The sequence below is a fragment of the Pan troglodytes genome, chromosome 4, assembly GCF_028858775.2.
Source record: "Pan troglodytes isolate AG18354 chromosome 4, NHGRI_mPanTro3-v2.0_pri, whole genome shotgun sequence".
NCBI classification, from domain to species: domain Eukaryota; kingdom Metazoa; phylum Chordata; class Mammalia; order Primates; family Hominidae; genus Pan; species Pan troglodytes.
In genome coordinates this window covers 7,844,923-7,857,329 of record NC_072402.2, presented here as the reverse complement: position 1 = coordinate 7,857,329, position 12,407 = coordinate 7,844,923, and the positions used below count along the sequence as shown (strand labels likewise).

The 12,407-nt window shown below is 38.1% G+C and overlaps 1 long non-coding RNA gene across 1 annotated transcript in view; it reads right to left on the bottom strand.

Moving 5' to 3' along the window:
• Nucleotides 1-6,161: 6,161 nt before the first annotated feature.
• LOC107974611 (uncharacterized) overlaps nt 6,162-12,407 on the bottom strand; it is a 141,739-nt gene continuing 135,493 nt past the window's right edge. Inside the window, exon 4 of the long non-coding RNA XR_001717457.3 lies at nt 6,162-6,266. This is a non-coding gene — a long non-coding RNA (uncharacterized LOC107974611). The remainder of the gene's footprint in view (nt 6,267-12,407) is intronic.

Here is a 12,407-nt window from a genome sequence, read left to right as displayed (position 1 = left end):
TGAAGACTCTTGATAAATCTCAGGTAATAAGTGATGATAAATTAAATAACATAATGGCCAAAAGAAGAAAACCCAAGCCTGTGTTGGCATTGATGACTTGGTGACCAACTGAATATGGAACCAATTCATCCATATTGAAAGAATGAATTCATATTGAATAATACGGAAAATTAATATTAGATAATAATCTTTCTCAAGAAATTCACATTTCATCAATTATATTAACATATTTCTGACATTCTATTAATGTTTCATGCATTAGAAAGTGCGTGTACATATGTGGCCTTATTCATTTTCAAAACAGCATTTTGAGATAGGATATCTCCCAGGTTTCTGACTCAGGCTACTGAGACAGAGTGAAATTATCAACATAGGAAATGGAACAGGTGTGGAGGGGAGGATGATTATGAGAGCTTCAAATATGAAAATGCTGAGCTTGAAAAACCTGTGAGATGTCTGAGATACAATTGAACATACAGGCAAAAAGAAAGCAGTAACTCTCAAGAAGTTGATAGTGATGGCAATAAATGCCATTTGAATTGGGGGGAAAATATCAGGGAAGGTGCTGATAGTGAAAAACTTATTTATGGTGATTTCTTTCTTAAATAAGAGGAAGTGAAATGAATTTCAATAAAATATTGGCTGTAAGAATGTAGACCAAGAAAGCATTATTTAAGAAACAGTTGAGAAAGAGGAATCTGGGACCACTAGTGGAGAGGTGGTACTTAAAGTGCAGGTGGGAATCTGTTTGTTCACAGGAAGTACAGTAGTTTCATGGGAAAATAATTAGTCTGTATCTTTGGCCTATTTGCCATGCATTTGAAAAATGCATAGGACTGGTTTTAGAGAATTTGCTTCAAACCGAACAGTAAAACTACGATGCAGAAAGCAGATTGAAAATGTTCTGGCCAGGCACGGTGGCTCACACCTGTAATCTCAGCACTTTGGCAGGCCGAGGTGGGTGGATCACCTGAGGTCAGGTGTTCGAGACCAGCCTGGCCAACATGGTGAAATGCCGTCTCTACTAAAAATACAAAAATTAGCTGGGCATGATGGCGCATGCCTGTAATACCAGCTACTCGGGAGGCTGAAGCAGGAGTATCACTTGAACCGGGGAGGCGGAGATTGCAGTAAGCCAATATCATGCCACTGCACTCCAGCCTGGGCGACAAGAGCAAAACTCCATCTGGAAAAAAAAAAAAAAAAAAAAGGAAATGTTCCGAGATGTCAAGATTTATCCTGTTCATCCTCAGTGATCCTCTCCCTGCAAGCTGCCAGGCCTTGTCCACTGACGATGGGCAGCAAGAAACAAGATGTGCAGGAGTTTCCATCTGAGCCTCTACCACACAGGAGAGTTGAAATTAGATTTCTAGGATGAGTCAACATTGATTACAAGCAGAAGCAACACTCCACAAAATTCGTGTTCAATGAAAACAAAAGCAAGAATATAGCAATAAAATAGAATGTTGTGTTCATTCAACTATTAGAAAACTTTATAAAGGTATTATGGAAAAAAGCATGTGACAGAAAACCCAAAATAACAGTGGCTTAACAGTGGCTTATGGGGCTGTGCATCATGATTGTCAGGACCTCAGGCTCCAGCCATGGAATTGCTCCATCATCTTGAACATGTGGCTTCTACCTCCTGGCCTCTGGTGTTCCAGCCATCTCACACACATTTAGGCAGAGGGAAAGAGGCAAGATACCTACTGAACTTGGACAGGAGACGTTCCCCTCCACCTACTGCTCAGATCCTAACCACATGGCAAGGTCTAGCTGCAAGGAAGATTGGGAAATGCAGTCTTTCCTCTAAATGGCCATGCACCCAGCTAAAAATTGAGAGTTTTATCACCAGGAAGGAATGGGGAGAATGTGTATTAGGAGCGTGATCATTGTCTACCACACCATGCTCCTTAAGGTTGGGAGGGTCAGATTTGACAAAGTGTTGAGATATAGACAGACAGACAGACAGACAGGCAGACATATAGACATACACACACATCCGTATATTATATTCCATCCAAATACTACATATTCAGCCTCTATGATGTACCAGGCATGTTTGTAGACAATAAGGAAGCAGCAGTGAACAAAACAGAAAAGAAAACAACTTTGTCCTCATATAACTTGAATTTTAATGAGAGATTGCTCTATTTTTATCCTCAGGATTAGGCCAACATTTATTCACAACCGAGACAAGGGGTGCACAAACCTTGTCTTTTTGTGGTTGAACTAAGAAGAAGATAAGGTTGACAATCCCAAGGTCAGTCAGAATAACTTGCATCTAACACACAACTTCATTGGAGAAGAATAATACTTTCCCAAAACAATGTAAAGGTGAGCCTCCCCAATCCCAGCATGGGATGCCTTCAAATCCTGTATCTGTTGAACTTTAAGCCACAAAACAGAGAGGTAGCAGGGTTCAGAATCTCCCTTGTGTCCTCTGTCATGCTACTAGTTGGTGTGTGCCATTATGGAGTTCTTTGGTCTTGCGTGCCATGAAATTATTTAAGGTGAGAATGGTCCCTTTGGGGCTCGCCATGTAACATGGGGTCATCAGGTGCTGCTTCTTGGCCCACAATGGGTAGAATAGGGTGTAATTTTGAACTACTCTGGAAAGAAGAGGGAGGGGTCAAGCTTTAGATATAATATCAGGAGTTCATCTGTCCCTCTTGTGTCTGTCACTAATTACAGGTCCATGAACTTTCCATTCTTCAGTCTAAGAAATGATGAGAAGCAATGTGGAATAATGGAAACTTTGGTTTGCTATATTTTCGTGAGCCAGTTATATACATTATTTGAAATGTAATTTTATCATCTATAATTTTAAAAAGAAAAAATAATATTTCTTACCTCAAAATGCTGTTTTGAAAATGAATAAAGTCACATATATACACACACTTTCTAATCTGTAAAACATTAATAACATGTCAGGAATATGTTAACATTATTAATGAAATGCAAATGTCTTGAGAAAGATTATTAGACTAAGATTTTATAAGTAATGTTCACCATAATTTATCTTTTTAGAAAAGATAATCATTCAAAGGGTTTTTATTTTTAGTAGGCATTTAGATAAGCTTAGTTGACCTTTTCCCAAATCTTGACAATTAGTGATGAAACAAGATATTCCCTGTGAGGAGAACACAGGGTGTACTTTGCTGCCCTAATAAGACAAACAGGAAAGCCAATACCGGGTAGATTGCTGTGAAGGCAATTAAACTTTGAAAAGGGTGACAGTGCAACCTTTGACCAAGCAAACAGCAATCTCTGTACCAAGTAGTGCTTTGATTTGCCACCAGTCCTTTTATTTTCACCTGTGAAAGAGCTGAAGTTGTTTTTGCTGGATACATTTCCTATTTCTCCAGAATAAAGTTTATTTTTGAGTTAGATATTCCAAAGCCATCAGGTTGGGGTCATCTTTTACATTTGTAGAGTGTTCTGGTGGCTGCCGTGACTAAGCTAGAAATCTTGTTGAGACATGTGTTGTATTTTTACAGATACAACAGGCTGTTACCCCAACATGAGGGGTAGGCTGGAGAAAGGGGATGCAAAGGTTAGTGGATGGCAGCAGACAGAAAATCCCGAAAAGAATGGCTGGGAGAAAATAACAGAGACCTAGCAATGCAAAGTTCTTCAAAGCCAGAGAGACGATGATTCTGACCTGTTTTTAGAAGGAACAGTGTTGGCCTTCTATTGCAATTGTTGGTTGCTTGCTTTGATGTTTTCTTTTAAAAGGGTGACACCATTTCCTTAGAAGACCAGCCCAAAGTTCTGTTGATCTTAGCATATTATACTGATTTTTTTTCAAGAAAAAATAAAAATTGGGTTAGGCAAAATGACAAGACAACAAAATGTCTTGCTGGTTAAAGTATCACCAAGAGATCAGAGAACTAGAAAACTCATTAATAATTCCTGGAAGATGGGAGAGTTATCTGTCAAGAGAGAAAGAATTCAGAAACATCTGCCATGAAAAGGTCCCAGACAGGCCTATATGATTTACTAAACATTCTTGATTCCAGAACCTCAGGAAAGACATACCTCAGGGAGATGAGTGAGGCTGTGAAAGGGAGAAGTCGGGCCCTGGGACATCCTGCAGCTGCCAGGCAATCATCTGAGAGTGATGGTGAGATGGACTCTCCAAGCCCAGGGTGAGGACCCCTCCAAGGATGTCCCTGTTGGCACCCTAGCCCTCTGGAGGACCCTGGGGGCTTCAGGGCCAATGAGCTTCCTGTTATTAAGCGGCCCTCCCATGGAGCGTCTATAGGAACAGCCCCTCAGTCTTCCCCTAATTGGAGTTCCACCTCTCAGCACTCCAGAGACATCCTCAGTAGAAATGGAAAAGGGTTTGGCCCTAGAGCACAACTTGAGGGAGCTAAGTCTTCCCCACTACACAATCAGATTTCCACATTTGGTGGAGATGATTCTGCCTTTTCTTTAGATTATAATGTTCTGAAGTCTAAAGAGCTCGTTGTGCAGGATGCATTATTACAAAGAAAGGAAATGCTGCCCAGAGAGAAATCAATTTAAAAGGAATTATCCTCTCTATGAAATGTGCCAGAAGGCGGCAGTGGGAAGTGGGCAGATAGGAGATTAGAGGGACTTGAACATTAACTTAGCTCTCTAGATGTAATACTTTTTAAATGCGTTTAATACCATTTACAAAGGGAAATACACAATTGTCCTGGGCTTTCCTTTTAAGATTTGGTCCTTAGGATGCCAAGTGTCTCCTATGACTCTCATGACCCCTGCAACATGTCACCGTAGCCCCTCTGTTGTCATCCTCCCATGTGTTGCCATATTTTCTTTTACATTTTACACCAAATATTCCAATGAAACTGTGATCACAGAGCCACCATTTCCTGTCTCAGGAATAGCTGCTGATGGAGTTCTGCCCACCCAAAGGTTATCACACACCACGAGGCAAGCCATTTTCTCTGAAGCTATGGTAAAGTTAAATTAGTTCATAAGATAAGGAGAACATGTATTCAAATAGTTTGGAAAATGTACTCAACATGATTTTTATTAAATGAATCCAGATCTCAAAATTCAAAATTATGAGTAGACTCAAATTAATGTTTTCCCACTAAATACTACTATCAATATTTTATTTTATTTTATATTTTTCATTTATTAACAGACAGGCTCTTGCTCTGTCACCCAGGCTGAAGTACAGTGGTACAATCATTGCTCACTGCAGCCTCAAACTTCTGGGCCCAACTCATCCTTCTGCCTCAGCCCCCTGAGTAGCTGAGATTACAGACTTGCGCCGCCATGCCCAGCTGTTTTTTATTATTATTATTTTTGGTAGAAAGAGGGTCTGGCTCTATTGCCCAGGCTGCTCTCAAACTCCTGGCCTCAAGTGATGCTCCTGCCTCAGCCTTCCAAAGTGCTGGCATTATAAGTGTAAGCCACTGTGCCTGGTCAACTGTGCATACTTTAAAACTAGTTTTTGTACTTTAGTGATTCATATCTCAAGGAAAGGGGCATATTTCATGTGGAGAAGTGAGATAGAGAGGAAGGTGGTATGAAATAACAGTGGAGTTGTGGCTTTACAAGCTACCTCGAGTTTTTAAGATTTCTCTGTGTGACTTTTTTATTGTTTTATCAAGTTAAGCACAGAAGCCTACTAAGTAATCATAATCCTCCAGTTATAGGGTGTCAAAGAGCACAGAGACTCAGTGACTCAGAAGAGAAGACAGAAGCCTGGGGAAGTGCACTTCAGCTGCTTGGAGGACAAGGCACATTTATCCTTTGCTTGTCCTCAACTTGTTGTGCTAATGAACTGTTATCAGTATTGACCTTACGTATTGAGTTTTCCATCTTCTGTTTTTATTAAGCACCCATTGGAAAGTAATTGCTGCAGGCACCCGCCACAGAGGTAACTTATGTGATTCATACCCAGTGGACTTTTTTTCTTTCCTATTCAACATAACAAGAGAGCTTCTAGTTATGTTGTCTTTTCTGACCCTAACATTTTACTTGAGTCTTAGCAAGCTTTAGATTAGTATTACATGTAAACAATATGAAATAATTTTGTGTCCAAGATTTTGACACACATTCTTGTAATTGTCTATTTGTTCTTCCTCTATAGTGGTTACTAATACCAGCAGGGATAAGTCAGGCAAACAGAGGTAGATAACCAAATATTTTACCTTACTAGGCAAACATTCTTCCTCTTCAGGCATAGATATTGATAGAGACCAGCTGTGCAGTCAAACACGATCACATGATATTCTGTTTTCTAGTGACCTGACTCTTCATATCTATGGGAGAGATGAAGGAAATAAAAGAAAATGACGTTCACTTCATTTCCTGGTTGCTTTAGATCCACATAATCATGGTGCAACAACAAGAAAATGGGTAACAACATGAATGTCATTTGTGATCTGCTAATAGGATAATTTTATTAACCAAATTATGTAATGCCATAAGAAAGATAAAAACTTAGACTGGATGTCAGGAAATGTTTCTTGTTAATAGGAAATATTTGATTAATAGAAATGCTCTCTGGAGAATGGATAGAAAGAAGTTCTACCACTCAGGACATTTCAAATTAGATTCTAAGCCAGAAAAAATGGAAGCTGAGCTTTGTTTACATCAAATATCTCTTGGGCTTTCCTCATCCAGACCATCCAATATATGAGTGAGAATATTCTATGTTAATCTGGACAACACTGTACAGTAAGCAGGTTGTTGATGGCAATATTCTTCTAATACTAACTGCACTTTCCAATTTCTGAATGAAGGCCATCTTTGCAACACAATTCAAAAGGAACGTTTTTTTTATTTAAAAATATATATTTTATAATGAAATATTTCAAACATGCAGACAAGTATAGAGAATAATATAATAAAAATCCATGGACCCATAACACAATTTTATCAAATCTTAACATTGCACTTTAGGTGTGTGTGTGTGTATGTGTGCTTTAAAGAAATAAATCTCATAGTTAATGGGTGCAGCACACCAACATGGCACATGTATACATATGTAACAAACCTGCACGTTGTGCACATGTACCCTAAAACTTAAAGTATAATAAAAGGAATGGTTTCACTGAATCTAGGAAAATAAAAGGATTTACAATATACTTTGGCTTAAGACCTGGGCCTTTTCTTATATCCTTTACATATGTCCATCATGGTTTTGAAGTTGACCTGTGAGGCAAGATTTCCTCTTTTCCATAAAGACTTTCAGTCAGCTTCTGAGAGTGTACGGGTAATCTCTTTCAGGATTTAAAAAGCCATCACTTACTGAACACATCAGTGCGCAGCTGTTTTGCTCTTATGTGTTGATGTGCAGCACTCTTTACATAGAAAGGCTCATTGGATGGCAGCGCCCACTCTGTGAGATGCGTAGCAGGCCTATTTGTTTAACTTTCCACTTTAATCCTTATGTGAGTTCTTGAATATATTCTTATGGTTAAATATTTAAACAAGGAAGAAATGCAAAATAAAAAGTTAAAGTCTTTTCTCTCACACACTTACCATCCACACTGCAGATAGGTATATATCGTTTCAGAACCTATTCTTTTAATAACTCACACATACACTTATGTGCACAGGCAACATGCTTTTAACTTAAATAGAATCATTCTATTTTTATTGTTCTGTATCTTTCTATTTTCCATTAACAGTGTATCCTTGAGATTTTTTCCAGACTAAAACATATGGATCTATGTCATTCTTTAAAAATACTACATAGTCTTCAAAATATTGGCACTATTTATATAGTCATTTCTTAAATTAACAGACATTTCTAATTTTTCACTTGTACAAAGAATGTTGTAATGAATATTCTTGTTTCTGTATTTTATGCATGAGCATGAACATTGTATAACACTATATAGCATTTCCTATATGCCAGGCATTGTTCTTTGCATTTTGCAAATATTATCTTATTTATTCCTTACAACATCCTTATGGTGCAGATACTGTTATCATCCCTAGGTGAGTAAACTGACACAGGAAGAGGCTAATTTTACCTTCCCACAATGGTAGCTGGGCTGTAAACCCAAGCATACTAGTACAGAATGTAGGCTTCTCAGGTTCTGCTATATCTCCAGTAAAGCAATATTTTTTAGTATTTGTTGCTCCCACAATTGGGACCCTTTTTCCACTAAATATTCTAATTGGCTATTACTGGTTTATTTGAAAACTATTTTCAAATATCAATATTTTAGTGAATATTTGCATTAAACTTACTCATATGACTTAATCATTTTGGTTGATTGCTATGATTTGTTTTAAAAAGGTTCATTGAGATATAAATTACACATACTGTAAAATTTGCCTGTTTACACAATTGATAACTTTTAGTAAATTTACCAAGGTGTGCAACTAGTAGTATTAACTAATTTTAGAACATTTTTATAACTCTGGTAAGATCTCTCTTGCCTCTTTATATAGTGAATTCATTCCTGTCTTCAACACCAAGCAGCCCCCAGTGTACTTTATGTCTCTATAGATTTGCCTTTTCTGAACATTTCGTTTATATGTAATCATATAATATGTAGCCTTTTCTTTTTTTTTCTTTTTTTAAATTTTATTTTATTATTATAATACTTTAAAGTTTTAGGGTACATGTGCACAATGAGCAGGTTAGTTACATATGTATACATGTGCCATGCTGGTGTGCTGCACCCATTAACTCGTCATTTAGCATTAGGTATATCTCCTAAAATTATCCCTCCCCCCTCCCCCCACCCCACAACAGTCCCCAGAGTGTGATGTTCCCCTTCCTGTGTCCATGTGTTCTCATTGTTCAATTCCCACCTATGAGTGAGAATATGCGGTGTTTGGTTTTTTGTTCTTGTGATAGTTTACTGACAATGATGATTTCCAATTTCATCCATGTCCCTACAAAGGACATGAACTCATCATTTTTTATGGCTGCATAGTATTCCATGGTGTATATGTGCCACATTTTCTTAATCCAGTCTATCATTGTTGGACATTTGGGTTGGATCCAAGTCTTTGCTATTGTGAATAGTGCCGCAATAAACATAGGTGTGCATGTGTCTTTATAGCAGCATGATTTATAGTCCTTTGGGTATATACCCAGTAATGGGATGGCTGGGTCAAATGGTATTTCTAGTTCTAGATCCCTGAGGAATCGCCACACTGACTTCTACAATGGTTGAACTAGTTTACAGTCCCAACAACAGTGTAAAAGTGTTCCTATTTCTCCACATCCTCTCCAGCACCTGTTGTTTCCTGACTTTTTAATGATTGTCATTCTAACTGGTGTGAGATGGTATCTCATTGTGGTTTTGATTTGCATTTCTCTGATGGCCAGTGATGGTGAGCATTTTTTCATGTGTTTTTTGGCTGCATAAATGTCTTCTTTTGAGAAGTATCTGTTCATGTCCTTCGCCCACTTTTTAATGGGGTTGTTTTTTTCTTATAAATTTGTTTGAGTTCATTGTAGATTCTGGATATTAGCCCTTTGTCAGATGAGTAGGTTGTGAAAATTTTCTCCCACTTTGTAGATTGCCTGTTCACTCTGATGGTAGTTTCTTTTGCTGTGCAGAAGCTCTTTAGTTTAATTAGATCCCATTTGTCAATTTTGGCTTTTGTTGCCATTGCTTTTGGTGTTTTAAACATGAAGTCCTTGCTCATGCCTATGTCCTGAATGGTAATGCCTAGGTTTTCTTCTAGGGTTTTTATGGTTTTAGGTCTAACGTTTAAGTCTTTAATCCATCTTGAATTAATTTTTGTATAAGGTGTAAGGAAGGGATCCAGTTTCAGCTTTCTACATATGGCTAGCCAGTTTCCCCAGCACCATTTATTAAATAGGGAATCCTTTCCCCATTGCTTGTTTTTCTCAGGTTTGTCAAAGATCAGATAGTTGTAGATATGCAGCGTTATTTCTGAGGGCTCTGTTCTCTTGCATTGATCTATATCTCTGTTTTGGTACCAGTACCATGCTGTTTTGGTTACTGTAGCCTTGTAGTATAGTTTGAAGTCAGGTAGCGTGATGACTCCAGCTTTGTTCTTTTGGATTAGGATTGAGTTGGCAATGCGGGCTCTTTTTTGGTTCCATATGAACTTTAAAGTAGTTTTTCCCAATTCTGTGAAGAAAGTCATTGGTAGCTTGATGGGGATGGCATTGAATCTATAAATTACCTTGGGCAGTATGGCCATTTTCACGATATTGATTCTTCCTACCCATGAGCATGGAATGTTCTTCCATTTGTTTGTATCCTCTTTTATTTCCTTGAGCAGTGGTTTGTAGTTCTCCTTGAAGAGGTCCTTCACATCCCTTGTAAGTTGGATTCCTAGGTATTTTATTCTCTTTGAAGCAATTGTGAATGGGAGTTCACTCATGATTTGGCTCTCTGTTTGTCTGTTGTTGGTGTATAAGAATGCTTGTGATTTTTGTACGCTGATTTTGTATCCTGAGACTTTGCTGAAGTTGCTTATCAGCTTAAGGAGATTTTGGGCTGAGACAATGGGGTTTTGTAGATATACAGTCATGTCATCTGCAAACAGGGACAATTTGACTTCCTCTTTTCCTAATTGAATACCCTTTATTTCCTTTTCCTGCCTAATTGCCCTGGCCAGAATTTCCAACACTATGTTGAATAGGAGTGGTGAGAGAGGGCATCCCTGTCTTGTGCCAGTTTTCAAAGGGAATGCTTCCAGTTTTTGCCTATTCAGTATGATACTGGCTGTGGGTTTGTCATAGATAGCTCTTATTATTTTGAGATATGTCCCATCAATACCTAATTTATTGAGAGTTTTCAGCATGAAGGGTTGTTGAATTTTGTCAAAGGCCTTTTCTGCATCTGTTGAGATAATCATGTGGTTTTTGTCTTTGGTTCTGTTTATATGCTGGATTACATTTATTGATTTGCATATATTGTACCAGCGTTGCATCCCAGGGATGAAGCCCACTTGATCATGGTGGATAAGCTTTTTGATGTGCTGCTGGATTCGGTTTGCCAGTATTTTATTGAGGATTTTTGCATCAATATTTACCAAGGATATTGGTCTAAAATTCTCTTTTTTGGTTGTGTCTCTGCCCGGCTTTGGTATCAGGATGATGCTGGCCTCATAAAATGAGTTAGGGAGGATTCCCTCTTTTTCTATTGATTGGAATAGTTTCAGAAGGAATGGTACCAGTTCCTCCTTGTACCTCTGGTAGAATTCGGCTGTGAATCCATCTGGTCCTGGACTCTTTTTTGGTTGGTAAGCTCTTGATTATTGCTACAATTTCAGAGCCTGTTATTGGTCTATTCAGAGATTCAACTTCTTCCTGGTTTAGTCTTGGGAGGGCATATGTGTCGAGGAATTTATCCATTTCTTCTAGATTTTGTAGTTTATTTACATAGAGGTGTTTGTAGTATTCTCTGATGATAGATTGTATTTCTGTGGGATCGGTGGTGATATCCCCTTTGTCATTTTTTATTGCGTCTATTTGATTCTTCTCTCTTTTCTTCTTTATCAGTCTTGCTAGCAGTCTATCAATTTTGTTGATCTTTTCAAAAAACCAGCTCCTGGATTCATTAATTTTTTGAAGGGTTTTTTGTGTCTCTATTTCCTTCAGTTCTGCTCTGATTTTAGTTATTTCTTGCCTTCCGCTAGCTTTTGAATGTGTTTGCTCTTGCTTTTCTAGTTCTTTTAATTGTGATGTTAGGGTGTCAATTTTGGATCTTTCCTGCTTTCTCTTGTGGGCATTTAGTGCTATAAATTTCCCTCTACACACTGCTTTGAATGCATCCCAGAGATTCTGGTATGTTGTGTCTTTGTTCTCATTGGTTTCAAAGAACATCTTTATTTCTGCCTTCATTTCGTTATGTACCCAGTAGTGATTCAGGAGCAGGTTGTTCAGTTTCCATGTAGTTGAGTGGTTTTGAGTAAGTTTCTTAATCCTGAGTTCTAGTTTGATTGCACTGTGGTCTGAGAGACAATTTGTTATAATTTCTGATCTTTTACATTTGCTGAGGAGAGCTTTACTTCCAACTATGTGGTCAATTTTGGAATAGGTGTGGTGTGGTGCTGAAAAAAATGTATATTCTGTTGATTTGGGGTGGAGAGTTCTGTAGATGTCTATTAGGTCCACTTGATGCAGAGCTGAGTTCAATTCCTGGGTATCCTTGTTGACTTTCTGTCTTGTTGATCTGTCTAATGTTGACAGTGGGGTGTTAAAGTCTCCCATTATTATTGTGTGGGAGTCTAAGTCTCTTTGTAGATCACTCAGGACTTGCTTTATGAATCTGAGTGCTCCTGTATTGGGTGCATATATATTTAGGATAGTTAGCTCTTCTTGTTGAATTGATCCCTTTACCATTATGTAATGGCCTACTTTGTCTCTTTTGATCTTTGTTGGCTTAAAGTCTGTTTTATCAGAGAGTAGGATTGCAACCCCTGCCTTTTTTTGTTTTCCATCTGCTTGGTAG